This window comes from Ovis canadensis, chromosome 18 (genome assembly GCF_042477335.2).
Source record: "Ovis canadensis isolate MfBH-ARS-UI-01 breed Bighorn chromosome 18, ARS-UI_OviCan_v2, whole genome shotgun sequence".
Classification (NCBI taxonomy): Eukaryota; Metazoa; Chordata; class Mammalia; order Artiodactyla; family Bovidae; genus Ovis; species Ovis canadensis.
This window is the reverse complement of record NC_091262.1, coordinates 39,279,322-39,290,121: the sequence shown is the minus strand read 5'-3', so window position 1 is coordinate 39,290,121 and position 10,800 is coordinate 39,279,322. Positions and strand designations below refer to the sequence as shown.

Sequence of the window (10,800 nt, the reverse complement as noted above, 5' to 3'; positions counted from 1 at the left end):
GAACTGAACTGAACTGAACTGTGGATCATCTGCTGGAGGCACAGAGCAGACCAGTGGATCAGATGTGTACAGGGAAATTTCTCTATTTTCTTGAAAAAGAAAAAGATGATTTGGCCACAGTGGGCCTGTGTTTTTAGGGGCCAACAATCAGCAGGAGTTGAGGGCCATTTTTCTATTTATTTTTTTTTAAAGTATTTATTTATTTGACTGTGCAGGGTCCTAGATGCAGCTTGCAGGATTTTTTAGTTGTGGCTTTCGAACTCTTAGTTGAGTCATGCAGGACCAAGTTCCCTGACCAAGGATCAAACCTGGGCCTCCTGGAGCAAGGAGTCTGAGCCAGTAGACCACCAGAGAAGGCCTTCTTTCTCCTTTTTAGAAGGGCAGGTGGCCTCCTGAAATCCCACTACTCTCAGTGGTCTTCATTCATTTTGACCATCTTCCTGGGCCAGAGGCATTCACGTTTGTATCCCAGCCAGGTGCTATGCTAGTCAATAAGATGCAGAAATGAATAACATGGTACATCTTCACGGGACAGGCTCTTGAACACAAATGCCTTTCCTCATTCACTCAACAAACTCAAGTGTCTATTCTGTGTTGGTCTCTGTGTTGGTGCTAGGAATGAAAAAATGGAACACCTCACTGGTGTTCTTAAGAGTATACAACCTCTAGAGGAGAGAGATGTTGACAGATGATTGACATACAAAGTGGTTGCTATGGTAACACAAAAGCCATGGGCATGAATGATTAAACCTTCCTGTTCTGACCATACTGGCCAAAAGACTGGTTAACAGTGTTCCCAGCAGGCCTGGGATTGAGCAACTAGGGGATCAAGTTTTTAGAACTGACCAGAAGTAAGAAGACATTTTTTTTCCTTCCAAGGGCTGTAAATTCTCCCTCATGGGTCCAGATGGGTATTAATACAGAGGAAGTATTAAGTATTAGTCACTCAGTCGTGTCCAACTTTTTGCAACCCCATGTACTGTAGCCCTCCAGGCTCCTCTGTCCATGGGATTCTCTAGGCAAAAATACTGGAGTGGGTTGCCATTACCTCCTTCAGGGGACCTTCCAAACTATACATAAAGGGGACTTCATTAATGTGCATTAGAGGATACCCCAGGTTAACTGTCATAGAAAACTCTCTCTTGAGCCTTTAAATTCTATACCCATTCTACACCTCTGGTTGGCCGATTGTTTGTTTCTTTATTTACGTTTTAAGGTAAATGACCTGGGGCTATTTGTTTCTATCAACCTGATTGCAAATCTAAAGGCGCAGTTGAAATGTCTATTTTTCTTGCCATCCTCAGAAGAGATTGCTGCAGATCTACTCTATGATTCTCATTCTTTTCAGCTTACAATACAAATAGCTTATTATTTTTTGCAACCTATGTCTTATAATAAAGCAGTGCTGAAAAATTAAATAGAAGAATGTTCAGTTGCCATATAGGCTACAAAAATGATTTGCTGGTGGTGATTTTTAAGCTTGATTCTAAATAGATTATGAAGAATGGCACTTGGAAGACGTGGTTCAACTTTTGCTATTTAAGGTATCCTGAAATCATTGGCTCACTGTCCCTAAAATTTCAAAAAGCGTAGAGCTTAGGCTCTTAAGGGTATAGCAGTGATAAAAGCTTTCCTAGTCATTTCTAAAAAGCAACACTTCATAGTTTTCTGTCTCCAATGGTTCTCTAATATGCTTGTAGAAGGAAGGCAACAGAAAACCAAGAATAAAAATAGCTGAGCTCTCCACAATTGGGCTTCCTGCTTACTTTCCCTGTTCAAAGAAAAGAGGAGACACCATCTTGCAATAGAGGCTTCATAGACTACTGGGCTTCTCCAGTGACAGTTGGCATTTGATGCCCCATATCTCTTGGTTCTTCTTGTTGCAATAGTTGGTCTGGTGATGGTGGTGAAATGGGAGCAATTAATCTGTAGATGAGGGAGGGCTTCCTTTAAAAGTTGAAGGGTACTGTCTGGCACAATTCCAAAGACTTGTAGTGTTTTCAATGTGGGAATTTCTCCAAGTTCAAGTAAAGTTTCAGGTATTATGTCATAGTACTGACTGAGTGATAGGTGTTGGAGGTAGCTGAGTTGGTAAAACTCTGGAAAGCAGTCATTTTTCGGCATGACATGATTACTTAAGTCTAGGTAGACAAGATTGGGACATCTTCCAACTAAGGTAGAGACATCTGATCTCTGCAGATTCTTTCGGTACCCGCTGAGATTCAGCTGGGTGATGGTCTCTGACACATGTGCAACAGCTACCTATAAATGCCTTTCAGTGAAATCATAGAGGTTCAGTTAATCCAATCTGGAACAGCTGCTCAGCAAGGTCTTCAGGGCAGATTCAGAGAATCCAGAAAACCCAGAAAGTTTAGTCGCAGTAAATCTGTGTTCTGAGCAAGATTATCGACAATGGGATCTAAAGTCGGAGGCCTTCCAGGCTGAGATTCTGCAACTTCGAACAGTGAGACAGAAGGCTGTGCAGGGTAGACACATTGATCACAGGTCCAGGTGCTGCAGACAAAAACGGCTGAAACGTTCAACTAACGGTTGGTCCATAAATGATCGTGGGCAGCAGAAGGCAACCACCCCTTGGGACAAAATACAGAGGAACACAGCTGCAAAAAATTGTCCAGTTATAGAGAATACATTCTACTCCAGGGATTTCAAAAGAAAGGCCTAGAATTCAGTTTGTATTCGGAGCAAAGCATGAATACAGATTGAGACTAAAATGGAAAATTTTAGGGCAAGAATCTGGTGCAGATGAGATGGCATAGGAGTGGAAAACTGCAGGGCACATAAGAAAACCCCAGCCCAACATACCTGTAGAAAACCATAATCTGAAAGGATACATGTACCCCAATATTCACCGAAGCACTGTTTACAGTAGTTAAGACATGGAAGCACCCTAAATGCCCATTGACAGAGGCTGCACTGCATCACCATTTGAAATGGCTCATCACTGATAACATCTTCTGCTCCTTGGTTTCAACATATATATATATATAAACACCCCACAAAGATAGGATCCAAGCAAACAAGTCTGCAGATCCAGTCTAGATCAGCGTGTCATCGCCATGGTTGTCTTGTGCACTTAAAAACCTTACTTTCAGTTCTTTTTAATCTCATATTATTAAAGGAGATATCAAGTGTAATTAGCATCCCCTCAAAAGCATGTCGGCTTTCTCATCCTTGAAGAAAGGTTGTTTAATTAGTTTGAGCACACTGAGAATCAAGTTGTAGAAACACAAGCAAGCAAAACCACAAAAAAAGATCTTAACAGTGGAAAACTTCTTCAGTCTGACAACAAACTTATCCTTGGAAATTCATAATTAAGAACTCAAACTTGTAGAGATCATTTTGTGTTTTTGGTTTCTCTCTCTCTCTTTTTATTGGAGTATAGTTGCCTTACAATGTTGTGTTAGTTTCTGCTGTGCAGCAAAGTGAGTCAGCCACACGTATACATATGTCCCCTCTGTTTTCCTCCAAGAGAGAACTGTGACTCAGAATTTTGCTTCAGTTCATGGAGTTAATAAGTCAAGAATCTCAAATCCTGCAAGGTCTTTCTAGTTCCAAAGTCCAGGAGATCCATGCTGCCCTCAGCAGCCTCCCTCAAGGTCAAAACTTGGAGACCTTCTGTGCAGCAAAGTGAAGCAGCTATATGTATACATATATCCCCTCTATTTTGGATTTCCTTCCCATTCAGGTCACCACAGAGCATGGAGTCGAGTTCCCTGAGCTATACAGTAGGTTCTCATTAGTTATATATTTTTACATAGTAGTGTACATGTCAATCCCAACCTCCTAATTCATCCCAGCCCTCTCTTCCCACTTAGTGTCCATATGTTTGTTCTCTATATCTGAGTCTCTATTTCTGCTTTGCAGGAAAGATTGTCTACACCATTTTTTCTAGATTTCACATTGTAGTTTATTTGCCTTATTTTTTTTTTTTACAAAAGAAATGCATGCTTATGTTTAAATTAAAATCATTTATAAGATTATCAAATGAAAAGTAAAAAAAAGAAAGAAACAAACCCTGGAGACTTTAACTAGACATGTTAGCTGCACACATTGCTTAAATCTGTGGGGCCAGCTCCCCCAAATATGAACTGGAATAACAATCTCTGTTTCATTACCCTAAAGCAGAGGTTATGAAAAAGAAAAATGGGGCAGTAGCTGAAGATCCATCTAAAAAAACTTGTAAGCCCACATTCTAAATATACAGATGTACTTTCATTTCATGGTCAAAGAGAATCACACTTCTCTCCACTCTTTTAAGCATCGCCAAGGCTTCTCAATGTTTTTATCTTCTTGTTTTGTCAGCAGGAAAATATTTCCTTAAATCTCCCTTTCTACCTAGCAAATTTTGCTGTCCCTTAAACCTGGATTCTCAGGCACCAACTCCTCCAGGAAACCTTCCCTGACTGCCTCTTCCATCTCCTTAGCAGCCCACGCCTCTGTCAAAACTCTGTCTCTATTTTCACACATCACCAGAGCCAGAGGTCCTCTGGTGAGGAGCTGTGGTCTAGTGTCTTCTGTACCCCTGGCCAGGAGTGGGATGTATGTTGCAACGCTCTGAAGAGGTCTGTTGAACCTAATAACATGGCATTTAACTATCGAGTCTGAGTTTCCTAGATGGACTTCTAGACCCAAACCCAAGAAGCAACTCTCCCTCTCATCAGGAAGAAACAGGCTGTCCCGAGTGAACCAGAGTGAAGAGCAGAGACAGCAACTCTGCTCTGCCCTCCTCTATCCAGCTGCTTCTGCCTCGCTCACCCAGGTAAGTGGGACACTCTCCTGGGGGTGTTCCTAGGGTGCAGGACTTTCATTTTTAAAACTAGGACAACCTACAGAGGTGGGGCTGGGAGGGAGGCTCGAGAGGGAGGGGATCTAAGTATACATATAGCTGATTATCAGGTGGCACTAGTGGTAAAGAACCTGTCTGCCAAAGCAAGAGATGAAAGAGATGCAATTTCAATCCCTGGGTCAGGAAGATCCCTTGGAGAAGGAAATGGCAACCCACTTCTGTATTCTTGCCTGAAAAATTCCATGGACAGAGAAGCCTGGTGGGCTACAGTCCATGGTGCTGCAAAGAGCTGGATGTGACTGAGTGACTGAGCACACACACACACACTCACACATATGCACAACTGATTTACACATTGCTATACAGAAGAAACCAGCACAACGTTGTAAAGCAATTATCCTCCAATTTTAAAAAAAGATAAAAAAAGAAAACCAGGACAGTCCTAAGTCAACCATCCCCAGATTTCAGTGCCCGAACTTTCAGATTGTTCATTCTAACCCCAAGCATAGAGATGACCCTGCTGTGGGGAAGCAGTACTCTGACATGGAAGTGGTCTGCCATGTCAGCCAGCAAACAGAGAGGCCTCCATCTCACCATCGCCAGGTGGCTGGGACACCAGCAATGGGCCTCCCGCTGTCAGTGTCAGGGAACAGAGAACCCAAGTCCCAGAATCTTCTTAGCCAGATCCTCAGATGTCTGCTGTGTGGGGAGAAGGTCTTTGGGGAATACTCAGCAGCTTTCATGGCTTCTGCCTGCTAGATGCCACTATCGTCTGTTTCTCCAGACGTCTCCATTTCCAAGTGTCTCCTGGTGGGTGTCTGTGTTCCCAGTCACTCAGTCATGTCTCATTCTCTGCAACCCCCTGGACTGTAGGGGCTCCTCTGTCCGTGGTATTTCCAAGCAAGAATACTGGAGTGCATTGCCACTTCCTCCTCCAGGGGATCTTCCTGACCCACTGTTTGAACGCAAATCTCCTGCATTGGCAGGTGGATTCTTTACCACCGTGACACCTGGGAAGCCCCAGGGAGGAGCAAAAACACCCCTGGTTGAGAATCACTGTCTTAGATGGATCGTGGCCACCTTCCACTTTTCAAACCCTTTGCAAGTTCTGGGTGCATCTCTTGCCATCTCTGAAGAGTAGGGTGGGGCATAGTCAGCCGCTTGGAAAACATCCACCATAAAAGTTCATGACTGGGGCTTTCTGGCTCTGTGCTGCCCTGAGATAACTAAGGGCTGGTATGGTGGGCACTGTAGCAGCAGTTTACTTGCTGAGAAGACAGAGCCACGTAGATCTGCTTCTTCGATACTTGCTATTCTGAGTGGGGCTTGCTTCAGCCAAGGCTTTATTTACATCTGAAGGTCTCTGATGAGGCTTTTCTAGAGAGCAGATGGGGCTCTTCTCCTGCAGGGAGTGAGCATCTCAGAATAAGGGTGGAGACGACGTTGGCAGAATGAAGCAGCTGGCTGGCTGACAGTTGTTCCACCGTGAGGCTAATTACAGCGGCATCTTCCTCCTTGTGGATCAGGAGGGAAAACACTGATCACTTACAGCTTCTGTCTTGGTTTTTCTGTGGCACCTGCTTCAGGCCTTTTTGGTTGGTAGGCACCTGATGTCAGTTCTTGAAACAAGACAGTGCAGAGCAGAGGATGAAAGACATAAGCTGGGGGAACAAGACTCCACCACTGTGGTTTCCTAGCCCTTGTCAAAATCTGCATAAAAGTCAGCAAGACATACTAGAACATAAAAGACCAGACAAACAGACTCTTTGGAAGACAAGAGATGCAGTGGAAGCAGAGGTGGCTGTCAGCACCCCAACTGTGTCTCTTTGGTTCAGGACATTATGGTCCACCACGGCTGATTTATGCCAGTCCCTGCCTCTCTCTGCCTGAGGGCTTTGGAGGTGGCAGAACCTGTGGCAAGCAGGAAGTACTGGAAAATTAGTCCTCTGCCTCCAGGAGCATGTAATGAATGGTCAAAGGCAGTTGGGGTAGCAATACCCCAGCTCCCTTGTCTCTTCTGCTTATACTCTTGACACAAGTATTCTATATCGGTTCTGTGTTTCTGGGTTAGGATTATGCTCCAACTATCTCCTTATCTCAGTAGAGTTTTTTGTTTTCTAACACACTACATATTGGTTACTTTTTCTCTCCCATCTCACTTCCTCCATCATATGAATGCATATTGGAATCACCACCTAAGTAACCCATCTATTCTCAAATCCTCAATGTATCAATAAAGTTTATCTTTGAGGAAACTCAAACCATTGTATGCAGATCAGGAAGCAACAGTTAGAACTGGACATGGAACAACAGACTGGTTCCAAATAGGAAAAGGAGTACGTCAAGGCTGTATATTGTCACCCTGCTTATTTAACTTCTATGCAGAGTACATCATGAGAAACGCTGGGCTGGAAGAAGCACAAGCTGGAATCAAGATTGCCGGGAGAAATATCAATAAACTCAGATATGCAGATGACACCACCCCTTATGGCAGAAAGTGAAGAGGAACTAAAGAGCCTCTTGATGAAAGTGAAAGAGGAGTGAAAAAGTTGACTTAAAACTCAACATTCAGAAAACTAAGGTCATGGCATCTGATCCCATCACTTCATGGCAAATAGATGGGGAAACAGTGGAAACAGTGGCTGACTTTATTTTTGTGGGCTCCAAAATCACTGTAGATGGTGATTGCAGCCATGAAATTAAAAGATACTTACTCTTTGGAAGGAAAGTAATGACCAACCTAGACAGCATATTAAAAAGTAGAGACATTACTTTGCCAACAAAGGTCCATCTAGTCAAGGCTATGGTTTTTCCAGTGGTCATGTATGGATGTGAGAGTTGAACTATAAAGAAAGCTGAGCACTGAAGAACTGATGCTTTTGAACTGTGGTGTTGGAGAAGACTCTTGAGAGTCCCTTGGACTGCACAGAGATCCAACCAGTCCATCCTAAAGGAAATCAGTCCGGAGTGTTCATTGAAAGGACTAATGTTGAAGCTGAAACTTCAATATTTTGGCCACCTGATGCAAAGAGCTGACTCATTGGAAAAGATCCTGATGCTGGGAAAGATTGAAGGCAGGAGGAGAAGGGGATGGCCAAGGATGAGATGGTTAGATGGCATCACTGACTCAATGGACATGAGTTTGGGCAAACGCCGGGAGTTGGTGATGGACAGGGAGGCCTGGTGTGCTGCAGTTCATGGGGTCGCAAATAGTTGGACACAACTGAGAGACTGAACTGAACTGAAACCATTGACTGAATACTAATAGATGAGGACGTGGTATTTACCTCCTCTAAGGTTGTGTCTGTATGTTGACAGAAGGGTGCACTCAGATATGCAATGTCAAATACATCATTGGCACATGGCACATGGTGAACTTCCAAATTCAGAGGAGGGCTCTCTTGGTGGCCCCATGCAAAATTTAATTTCTTCACATTTCATTTTGAAATTGTTTGGCTTGATTTCTCACTTATGGTCCAGTCACTAAGTCAGGTTTGACTCGTTGAGACCCCATGTACTGCAGCACACCAGGCTTCCCCGTCCTCCACTACCTCCCTGAGTTTGCCCAAACTCATGTCCATTGAGTCGATGATGCCGTCCAAGCACTTCATCCTCTGTCACTCCCTTCACCTCCTGCGTTCAGTCTTTCCCAGGATCAGGGGCTTTTCCAGTGAGTCAGTTCTTCCCATCAGGTGGCCAAAGTATTGGAGCTTCAGCATCAGTCTTTCCAATTAATGTTTAGGGTTAATTTCCTTTAGGATTGACTGGTTTGATCTCCTTGTGTCCAAGGGTCTCTTAAGAATTTTCTCCAGCACCACAATTCAAAAGCATCAATTCTGTGGCACTCAACCTTCTTTGTGGTCCAACTCTCACATCCATACACGACCACTGGGAAAACCATATCTTTGACTATACAGACCTTTGTCAGCAAAGTGATGTCTCTGGTTTTTACTACACTGTCTAGGTTTGCTATAACTTTCTTTCCAAGGAGTGAACATCTTTTAATTTTGTGGCAGCAGTCACCATCCACGTCAGCTCTAGATGGCAAAGACTTCGTATAGACTTGTGAGTTCTCATTTGCATTGGTTTATGTGTCAACACATTTTAAACGCTCTCATTTCAGTGTATGCACTGGTATATAGTTCTTGCTGATGTCGCAGAACTGATTGAAGCCCCTGCGTGGGGTGATACCCAACAGTGACATTGACTCTGGGTTAAATCTTTATCTTGAGTGTTTTTTTTCCCCCCTTAGAGAATTGTTTAGATTTAACATCAAAAATTATGTCTCTGAGATTTGAAATAAAATTTTGGATGATATTTATTAATTCCATTGCCTTTATTAAAAAAAGAAAACCCAGTTACACTCTTTGCAATACACAGGGGTTAAAAATATTTAATGATCTCCTGAGTAACTTTGTGGCAACACTAAGAAGAACTCAGCAGAACACCATTCCTCCACTTACCTGCCCAGCTTTAGCTGCCTCACAGCTGACGGCCATGCCTGGAGTTCTTAAAACCACCATAATATTTGCTAATTAGTTTACAACTTAAGAAATGCATGCTTGTTATAGATGTAGCCTGGATCTTAGCCAAGAAGGCTGAGATGTAGAAAAATTAGTTCAAGCCTCTAATTCCACATCCACAGGAATTCCAATGCCCCTCTCTAGATTTCTGAGAACTTCCAGGGGCATAAATTCTCAGTCATGTCCCTCTCTAGTTTTCTGCTTTTGCTCAACTTCTGTTCTCATGGGTTTCTTCCTCCCATGGCTGGTCTCTTCCCTGCGCTGTGCACCCAAGAATGTAATTCATCTCCTTTCCCTGATTTCCTGCAAAAACACACAAAGCATTTAAGTATGTGTTGGACTTAGATGTTCCAGAATTAGGAGTAGGTTATAGCAAAGCAAACAAGTACTATAAAGATGAAGATGAGACCTACCTGCTCTTTTGGGAACTCTGCACTGGAAGTTTTCGCTTGCTTCTTTTCTTCTGCAGTCCTGGTTTCTCGTAACCTGCCACCACACCTGTACCTCTCCCAGCTTCTTTCTCTGTCCTCCACTCGTTTGCCTTTCACTCTTAGGACAGGCAACATCATCATGTCCCCCTCCATTGTGCCCTTCCCTGCAGGAGGATGACATAGCCTATCCTGTTGAACCCAGGAGCGGCTGTGTCACAAGCTTTGTCCAAAGACACGTGACTGCAGGTGATGCAGGTTACATTATGCAAAAGATTTGCAAGTCACAGCACGGTTCATCACCTCTTTTTCCTCACCATGATGGAATTCCAGAAAACAACTGCAGAAGCCTGGGCCCAGGGGCCAGACAAGGGAGATTGGATGGGGCTAAGCGTGCTTACCGATTCAAGGAAAAGAGCTGTTTTCTCTGGATTCTTCTTACATGATCAGGCCATCTATGACTAAGCATAATTTTTTTCTTTCCTTTCTAATTCCTTTATCTTCTTATTGAGAATCTCCTGTGAAGTGTTGAGTCAACTGAAGGTAGCAAGAGACTCTGATGCTATCAGTATTAGGGAGAGCTCTGTAATTGTAATGACTGTGACAGACTTTCCACAGATAACTTTTATCAGATTAAGGAAGTCCTCTTTCATTCCTATCTTTATAAAGCTTTCTAACATAAACAGATATTGCATTTCATCAAATACTTTTCCTGTACATAGTTTAAATAATCATATGACCTCTCTCCTATAACTTTTCATTTTTTCTTTGAGATTTTTAATATTTTCCACATGTTCAGAATTAAATCACTGGTTTTGCAACTATATTCTGAATTAAAAATTTACATTATCTTTTTTGAAAAATAATAATAATGACAATTGATTTTTGAGTGTTAAAGCAACCATGCATTACTAAAGTTAAAAAAAAATTTTCATGTGTCACTGGATTTGAACTACTTTATTTTATTTAGGAATTTTACATCTACATTCATAAAGAGTCTGGCTTATGTTTGATTTTTCTTATAACATCATTCTCTGATTTC

At 42.7% G+C, this 10,800-nt stretch overlaps 1 pseudogene; it reads right to left on the bottom strand.

Annotated features, from left to right (window-relative positions):
• Window positions 1-1,813: 1,813 nt before the first annotated feature.
• LOC138423767 (S-phase kinase-associated protein 2 pseudogene) lies at window positions 1,814-9,914 on the bottom strand (annotated as a pseudogene).
• Between the last annotated feature and the right edge of the window lie 886 nt (window positions 9,915-10,800).